The following is a 9,923-nucleotide window of genomic DNA, read 5'->3' as shown; positions in this document are numbered from 1 at the left end:
GACCGAAATAGCTCCAACTGGCCCCTTTCACTCTTACCCCATAATCCTCCACTGGCAGCAACTCCCAGAAAGAGATTTTTTTTTGAGAGTATAAATGAGATCTCAGGTCCTTGCCCTACTTAATCACCTCCCCCGCCCCTGCGGCTCTTTATGCTTAGAATAAAAATCCAACTCTTTTATTACCGGACCTGCTAAGAGATCCTACAGAGTCTGGCCCTTACCCACCTCTTTCTTTCTTATTCTCTCTTTCTCTCTCAATTTGGATTTCAGGTAACAGAGCTGGGCTAATCATAATCTCCGTCTATGACATTCTCTCCTCATAATCTCATACACTTTCAGGTCTCATTAGGCCACTCATGGGCTACTTTAATTTAGTTCGACATACAGTTATTTTAAATGCTGTGCTAGCTCATCTAGCATACCGATGCGGATGCGTCTTGAGAGCATTTCGCTATTTCGCTAAATGAAAGGCACGCAGAAACAAAAGATGCATCCTGTATGCTTCTGTTTGTATGTAAACTCTAGAAAAGGTGAGACTGAAGAAACAGAAAGACCACTGGCTGCCAGGGGCCAGTTGTGGGGATGGTAGAAAGCAACTGGGCAGAAGGGGAATGTTTTGGGCAGTGAAAATGTTCTCGCTCTTTTTGAATTCTTTTATTTGATTTTTGGGGAAAGCTTATGTATTTATTTTGAGAGGGAGAGACTGAGTATGTGAGTGGAGAGAGGTGCAGAGAGAGGAGAGAGAGAGAATCCCAAGTAGGCTCTGTAATGTGGGGCTCAATCCCACGACTGTGAGATCATGACGTGAGCCAACATCGAGTCAGATGCTCAACTGGCTGAGCCACCCAGGAGCCCTAAAAATGGTTGTTTTTTTTAAATTTTTTTTAATGTTTATTTATTTTTGAGACAGAGAGAGACAGAGCATGAACGGGGGAGGGGCAGAGAGAGAGGGAGACACAGAATCGGAAGCAGGCTCCAGGCTCTGAGCCGTCAGCCCAGAGCCCGACGCGGGGCTCGAACTCACGAACCGCGAGATCGTGACCTGAGCTGAAGTCAGACGCTTAACCTACTGAGCCACCCAGGCGCCCCCCTAAAAATGTTTTATATCCTGATTGTGGTGGTGGTTTCATGGATGCATACGTTCGCCAAAACTTGCTAATTTTGCAGTTGAAGCTGGTGAGCTTTATTGTACAAAAATTAACCTTCAAGAAAGCCAAAACAAAACCAAAAACTACCAAAGCAAGCCTAGAACTCTGAGCACATCTAACCTATCCTCCTTGTCCCCACCACGGGCTCGAGTCAACCATTATCCAGAACCCCACACTCATCACGCCTTTGCTTCCCTTTTTATATAGCTTTATTCACCCAATATTTGCATTCCTTAAAACGTGTATTTTAAATTCTAGTTGTTTTTAACTCTATAATAGGGGTATTAAACAGCATTTACTTTTCTGGGACTATTTTTTTTTTAATTGATATTCCTAGAAATTACCTGCATTGTGGCGTGTCACTGTGATTCATTCTTTTTTTTTTTTTAAGATGGACTTAAATGTTTATTAAAATAGTATTACCTTCACTTTCATATTATACTATGCTGAATGCTTTATTGGTTTTATAGTCCATCATGAAGCCACCTAGCTCCAGGTTGTAGTAATAAAATGTTATTTTTTTTTTCAACTTAACACTTAATTTTATTTTTTTTAATTTATATCCGAATTAGTTAGCATATAGTGAAACAATGATTTCAGGAGAAAATTCCTTAATGCCCCTTCCCCATTTAGCCCATCCCCCCTCCCACGACCCCTGCAGTAACCCTCTGTTTGTTCTCCATGTTTAAGAGTCTCTTATGTTTTGTCCCCCTCCTTGTTTTTATATCATTTTTGCTTCCCTTATGTTCATCTGTTTTGTCTCTTAAAGCCCTCATATGAGTGAAGTCATATGATATTTGTCTTTCTCTGACTGACTAATTTCACTTAACGTAATAGCCCCTAGTTCCATCCATGTAGTTGCAAATGGCAAGATTTCATTCTTTTTGATTGCTGAGTAATACTCCATTGTGTGTGTGTGTGTGTGTGTGTGTGTGTGTGTGTATACCACATCTTCTTTATCCATTCATCCATTGATGGACATTTGGGCTGTTTTCATACTTTGGCTATTGTTGATAATGCTGCTATAAACATTGGGGTGCATGTGTCCCTTCAAAACAGCACACCTGTATCCCTTGGATAAATACCTAGTAGAGCAATTGCTGGGTCGCAGGGTAGTTCTATTTTTAATTTTTTGAGGAACCTCCATACTGTTTTCCAGAGTGGCTGCACCGGCTTACATTCCCATGATTCATTCTTTTTGACTGCTGAGTAATATTCCACCCGGTGACTGCCCTACATATATTCATCCATTTGCTGTAATGGACATTGAAGCTGCGTCTAAGGTTTTCTTACTGAGGCTTGAGGACAGGGCTGCTGGGAACACTCTTGTGCATGCCTCCTGGGGCATGCGTGCAGGATTTTCTTGGGGGTCTATACCCGTGAGTGGAAGTGCTGGGTCACGTGTGAATTCAGCTTCAGGAGTCATTTCTTTTTTGACCTCATCCCCTGCCACTCTCCACTTTGCTCTGCTCCAGCCAGACTGACCTCCCTCTGCTTGAACAAGACAAACCAGTCCAGCCTCCAGACGTTGCACTGTTGTTCTCTCTACCTGGAATGCTTTGCCCTCAGGGCCTCCCATGGCTGCCTCTTACTCCCCCTTTAAGACCCAATTAGACATTGTCTCCTCAGCCAGAACTTCCCTCTCCCTGGCCCCCCCGCTTAAATGTGTTACTCTCATTCCCGTCCCAGCCTCCCGCATTTCGTTCTCAGAGCACCTACCACCACAATCAGGCATGGCCTTAGTTTATTTTCGTTGATTTGTCATAGTCTCCCCTGCTAGACTCAAGCTCCAGGGCAGCTGGGACCATGTCGTGTTCATGGCTCCATTCCCTAGAACGTCCTGATATAGAGAAAGAGCTCAACACTTTTTTTTTTTTTTGAGGTGGTTGCTAATATGGCTCCTGACTTAGAGGTGAGAAACCTGAGGCTCAGAGAGGATAATATGCCCAAGGATCAAGGGCCTGGAGGTGGCAGAGCTAGGATTTAACCCAGGTCTGACCAGTTCCAGAGCCCATATTCTTTCCTGGAAGAGGTTGACGTGTTCTGATGAGAACTTTCTTCCCCCCCCCTCCCCTGTTATCAGCTGGCCATTCAATGCCACCTGTGTGGCCACAGCTTGGAGGGAACCTTGGGTCTTACTGTTGGCTGTTACTTCCCATGTGCAGCGGGGGGGGGGGGGGGGGGGGCCGTGGCCTTGGACCGTGAGAGAGCTGGCATTCCACCACCTGTTCTGGGAATGGGGCCCAATCTGCCCCTTCCTCCCCCACCACTCCTACCAATCTCCTTTCTGCCCTATATTAGAGCCCCGGACTATGCATGTCTTTCCTATCACCTCAAAACTCACGATCTTGCTGCTATCAGCAAAAATGTTGAGCTTTAGAACGGAATCAAACTTAAGTTATTACCAAATTAAAATAGACTGTTATAGGGGCGCCTGGGTGGGTCGATCAGTTGAGCCTCCAACTTTGGCTCGGGTCATGATCTTGTGGCTCCTAGGTTCGAGCCCCACGTCGGGCTCTGTGCTGACAGCTGGGAGCCTGGAGCCTGCTTCGGATTCTGTGTCTCCCTCTGTCTACCCCTCCTCAGCTCACACGCTCTGTCTCTTTCTCTCTCCAAAATAAATAAATGTTAAAAAAAATTTTTTTTAATACAGTGTTTTGGATACAAGCCATTACATGTAAGCCCCATGCTAACCACAAAATAAAAACCTGGAGTATACACACAAAAGATAAAGAGAAAGAGATATAAGGATACTACTAAAAAAAGGTAATCAAACTACAAAGGAAAAGAGCAGGAGAAGAGGAAAGGAACAAGAGGAACCACAAAAGCAGCTAGAGAACAACGAACAAAATGGCGGTAAGTACATCCTTATCAGTAAATAGGGATGTAGATGTAATTAGACTAAGTTCCCCAGTCAAAAGACATAGAGTGGATGAATGAATAAAAACAAAAACAAAAAACAACATCCATCTCTATACTACCTGTAAAAGACACACTTCAGATGTAAGGACACATGCGGACTGCAAGTCTGATGGATGGAAAGACTGGATAGAAGAAGGGTGGAAGAAGATATTCTGTGCCAATGGAAACCAAAAGAAAAATAAAATGGCTATATTTATATCAGACAAAACAGACTTTAAGACAAAGACTGTAAGAACAGACAAAGAAGGGCATTACATAATGATAAAGGGGCCAATCCAACAAGAGAATGTAACACTTGTAAACATGTATGTGCCCCACATAGGAGCACCTAAATATACAAAGCATATGTTAACAGGGGCGCCTGGGTGGCTCGTTCAGTTGAGTGTCCGACTTCAGCTCAGGTCAGGATCTTGCAGTTTGTGGGTTCGAGCCCCGCGTCGGGCTCTGTGCCGACAGCTCGGAGCCTGGAGCCTGCTTGGGATTCTGTGTCTCCCTCTCTCTCTGCCCCTCCCCTGCTCATAGTCTCTCTCTCTCTCTCTCAAAAATAAATATACATTAAAACATTTTTTTAAATTATAAAAAAATAAAGCAAATGTTAGCGGACATAGAGGGTGAGATAGATGGCAATACAATAATAGAGGAACCCAGTACCACCCTTAGTTTGATGGATAGATCATCCAGACAGAAATTCAAAAGGAAACATCAGCTTTAAATGACATGTTAGATCAGATGGTCCTAACTGATATTTACAGAACATTCCATCCAAAAGCAACAGAACATGCATTCTTAAGTGCACATGGAACATAGATCATATGTTAAGTCACGAAAAAAGTTATAATAAATTTAAGAAGGTTGAAATTATATAAAACATCTTTTCCAACCACAACGTATGAAACTAGAAATAAATTACAAGAATAAAACTGCTAAATTCACAAATATGTAAAGATTAAACGACATGCTCCTGAACAATCAACGGGTTCATTCAAAGAAGAAATCAAAAGAGAAATTAAAAAAAAAAAACCTTGAGACAAATGAAAGTGGAAATGGAACATACCAAAATTTGTGGGAATCAGCAAAAGCAGTTCGAAGAGGAAAGTACATAGTAATAAATGACTACCTCAAGAAACAAGAAAAGTCTCAAGTAAACAACCTAACTTTACACCTCAAGGGACCAGAAAAAAAACACAACAAAGCCCAAAGCTAGTAGAAATAAGGAAATAACAGGGACGAGAGCAGAAATCAATGAAATAGAGGTTTAAAAGACAACAAAAAAGAGACACCTGGGTGGCTCAGTCAGTTGAGCGTCTGACTCTTGATTTTGGCTCGAGTCATGATCCCAGGGCCATGGGATGGAGCCCTGGGTCAGGCTCCACACTGAGCACGGAGCCTGCTTGGGATTCTCTCTCTCTCCCTCTCTCTCTCTCTCTCTGTTCCACCGCCGGCATGCGTGCATCTGCTCTCTCTCTCAAAATAAACAAGTAGACATTAAAAAAGATTAACATTTTTAAAATAAACAATAAAAGACAACAGAAAAGATCAATGAAACAGTTGAGACTTTGAAAAGATAAACAAAGTTGACAAACATTTAGCTAAACTCACCAAGACAAGAAGAGGAAAGACTCAAATAAATAAAATCAGAAATAAAAAAAGAGATGTGAAAACAGTACCACAGAAATACAGGATCATAAGAGACTGCTATAAACAATCATATGCCAACAAATTGCACAATCTAGAAGAAATGGATAAATTCATAAAAACATGTAACTTACCAAGACTGAATCATGATAAAAATGTAAAAATCTGAACAAATCAATTACTAGCAAGAATAATGAACCAGTAAGCAAAAACCTCCCAACAAACAAAAATCCAGGACCAGACGATGTCATGGGTGAATTCTTCTAAACACACAAAGAAGAATCAATACCAATCCTTCTCAAACTCTTCGAAAAAATAGAAGCGGGTGGGGGGAGGGGGACTTCCAAACACATCTTACAAGGCTAACATTACCCTGATACCAAAACCAGTCAAGGATGCCACAAAAAAAGAAAATTACAGGTCAATATCCCCAATGAGCATAGACGCAAAAATCCTCAACCAAATATTAGCAAATTGAATTTAACAATACGTTAAAAAGATCATACACCATGATCAAGTGGGATTTATTCTAGGGATGCAAGAATGGCTCAACATGCACAAATCAGTCAGTGAGATACACCACATTAATAAAATGAAGGATAAAAATTTATCCTTCCAAAAGTATTGATCATCTCAATAGATGCAAAAAAGCAGTTGACAAAACTCAACATCCATTTATGATAAAGACTCTCAACAAAGCTGGTATACAGGGAACATATCTCAACATAATAAAGGCCATATATGACAAGCCCACAGCTAACTCAGTGGTTATCATACTCAATGGTAAAAAAGCTGAAATCTTTTCCTCTGAGATCAGGGACAAGACAAGGATGTCCACTCTTAACACCTTTATTCAACATTGTGCTGGAAGGTTTTGCCAGAGAAATCAGGCAAGGAAAAGAAATAAAAGGCATCCAAATTGGAGAGGAAGAAGTAAAACTGTCACTCTTTGCAGATAACCTAATTACATACAGAAAGCCTTAAAGACTCTATCAAAAAACGAACTCAATACAGCCGCAGGATACAAAATTTGCACACAAAAATCTGTTGCATTTCTTTATATTTATAACAAACTATCAGCAAGAAAAGTTAAGAAAACAATCCTATTTAAAATGGCATCAAAAAGAATAAAACACTAAGAATATATTTAACCAAGGAGTTGAAAGACATGTATATTGACAACTATAAGACATTAATGAAAGAAATTGAAGAAAACAAATAAATGGGAAGATGTTCCATGCTCATAGATGGGAAGAATTAATACTGTTAAAACGTCCATCCTACCCAAAGCAATGTACAGATTCAGTGCAATCCCTATCAAAATTCCCATGATATATCTTTTTTAGAGAAATAGAACAAACAATCCTAAAATTTGTGTGGAACCACCAAAGTCTCGAATAGCTGAAGCATTCTTGAGAAAGAAGAACAAAGCTGAAGGCCTCACGCTCCCTGATTTCAAACTGTATTACGGAACTGTAGTAATCCCAAAACAGTGTGGATTTGACATAAATACAAACACACAGATCAATGGAACAGAATGGAGAGCCCAGAAGTAAATCCATACACATACAGTCAACTAATTTATGACACAGGACTATACAATAGGGAAAGGACAGTTTTTTCAGTAAATAGTGCTGGGAAAATTGAACAGCCACACACACACAAGAACGAAAATGGACCCCTATCTTACACCAGACACAAAAGTTAACTCGCAGTGGATTAAAGACTTGAATGTAGGGGCGCCTGGGTGGCGCAGTCGGTTAAGCGTCCGACTTCAGCCAGGTCACGATCTCGCAGTCCGTGAGTTTGAGCCCCGCATCAGGCTCTGGGCTGATGGCTCAGAGCCTGGAGCCTGTTTCCGATTCTGTGTCTCCCTCTCTCTCTGCCCCTCCCCCGTTCATGCTCTGTCTCTCTCTGTCCCAAAAATAAATAAAAACGTTGAAAAAAAAATTAAAAAAAAAAAAAAGACTTGAATGTAACACCTGAGGCCATAAAAGTCCTAGAAGATAACATAAGCAGTAAGCATCTTGACTAGGTCTTGGTGGTGATCTTTCTGAATCTGACACCAAAAACAAAAGCAACAAAGCAGAAATAAACCAGTACGACTATATATGAGCATCTGAAGCTCTCCTGTGAGCTCTTCTAAGGCCTTAGCTTTAGTTCTCTCTCAATCTCTGTTCATTCGGCAAATATATATTGTATACTCAATATGCCATGCCCTGTTCTAAGTGTCCCTCTGTGGTGTAGTGTCCAGTCTGGATCCCCAGGCAGATTGTGAACACCATCAAGAGGGAATCTTTATGTACTTGGCCTCCAACACAGGGCCTGTGCGTGGTGGATCCTCAAGAAAAAGTCAACCTACTGAATGGGAGAAAATAATTGTATATCTTACATCCGATAAGGGGCTGAAATCCAAACTACATAAAGAACTCACACGACTCAATAGTAACAAAAATCTCATTAAATAATGGGCAGATCTGAATAGACATTTTTCCAAAGAAGACTTACAGATGACCAACAGGCACATGTAAAGAGACTCTATATCATGAGTCGTCAGCAAAATGCAAACCCAAACCACAATGAGATATCACCTTACACCTGTTAGAACAGCTATTATCAAAAAGATAAGGAATAAGAAGTGTTGGGGCACCTGGGTGGCTCAGTGGGTTAAGCGTCTGACTTCAGCTTGGGTCATGATACAACCTCTTGGTTGCAAGAGGTGGGGGATGGGAATGGGAGAAATAGATGAACAGTTTTCTTTCTAACTTAAATCAATTGAATTAAAAATTTTATTTATTTTTTTATGTTTATTTTTGAGAGAGAGAGAGACAGAGCACAAGTGGGGGAGGGGCAGAGAGAGAGGGAGACACAGAACCTGAAGCAGGCTCCAGGCTCCCAGCTGTCAGCACAGAGCCCGATGCAGGGCTCGAACCCATGAACGGCGAGATCATGACCTGAGCCGAAGTCAGATGCTTAAACGACTGAGCCACCCGGGGCGAAAAGAATGGCAAAGAGACATAAATAGGCATGGACGATGAAATATGGATGTCCAATGAACATTTTAAAAGATGCTCAGTCTCATTTGTGATAAACTAAATGCAAATTAAAATCACAATGCAACACCATTTCACACCTCACAGTTGGGCAAACTTAAAAGCAGCAATAAAGAGGCACCTGTGTGGCTCAGTTGGTTAAGTGGCCAACTTCAGCTCCGGTCATGATCTTGCAGTTTATGAGTTTGAGCTCCACATCGGGCTCTCTGCCGTCAGCACAGAGCCTGCCTTAGATCCTCTGTCTCCCGATCTCTCCCCTTCTCTCTCCCTCTCTCTCTGTCTTTCTCTGTCTCTCTCTCTCAAAAATAAATAAATAGACTTTAAAAAACACAACAATTAAAAAGTTGACCCATTCCTGTGGAATAACAGGAACCGTCATTTCCTATTAATGAGAATATCCACTCTTTGTGGTTACATAGTATAGCTGGACCATTACATATCCTATGTTTCATTAACTCTTATCCAAGGCATAGAGCAGATAAATGTGAACCACTTCCATAAAAGCAAAGAATGAGTAACACTCAAATATCCATTAACAATAGATTGGATAGATTTTGAAAATTTTTTTTGATTTTAGAATATTTGAAGGATGGATTACTAAATACTAAAAACAAATCAATTGCATGCATCAACATGGGTGAATTTCAGGAACACAAAGTAAAAATGACATCACAAATGAATAATCACTATGATTCTACTCACATAGAGGGCTAAAAGGAAAACCAATGTATTGTTTAGGAATACATATGTATGTGAAAATCGAATGAAAGCAAGGGAATGTCATAGAGTTGAGATACACAGAGGAATTAGAATGTTCTATTTCTGAAGCCAGATGCTGAGAATAAAGGCATTTGTTTTAGTATCGTTCTATACACACACACACACACACACACACACAGGAAGTAGGCTTCATTTATTTTTGTCGATTCGTCATAGTCTCCCTTACTAGACTCAAGCTCCAGGGGATCTGGGACTATGTCATGTTCATGGCTCTATCCCTTAGAGCATCCTGATATAGAAAAGCACTCGAAAATTTTTTAAAATTTTGAGGTGGATACTAATATGGCTCCTGACTCAGAGATGAGAAACCCGAGGCCCAGAGAGGTTAATATGCCCAAGGATCAAGAGCCCGGAGGTGGCAGAGCTGGGATTTGAACCCAGGTCT

Source organism: Prionailurus viverrinus, chromosome C1 (genome assembly GCF_022837055.1).
Source record: "Prionailurus viverrinus isolate Anna chromosome C1, UM_Priviv_1.0, whole genome shotgun sequence".
Taxonomy (NCBI): domain Eukaryota; kingdom Metazoa; phylum Chordata; class Mammalia; order Carnivora; family Felidae; genus Prionailurus; species Prionailurus viverrinus.
The sequence above is the reverse complement of the archived record's forward strand: the minus strand, read 5'-3'. Positions refer to the sequence as shown.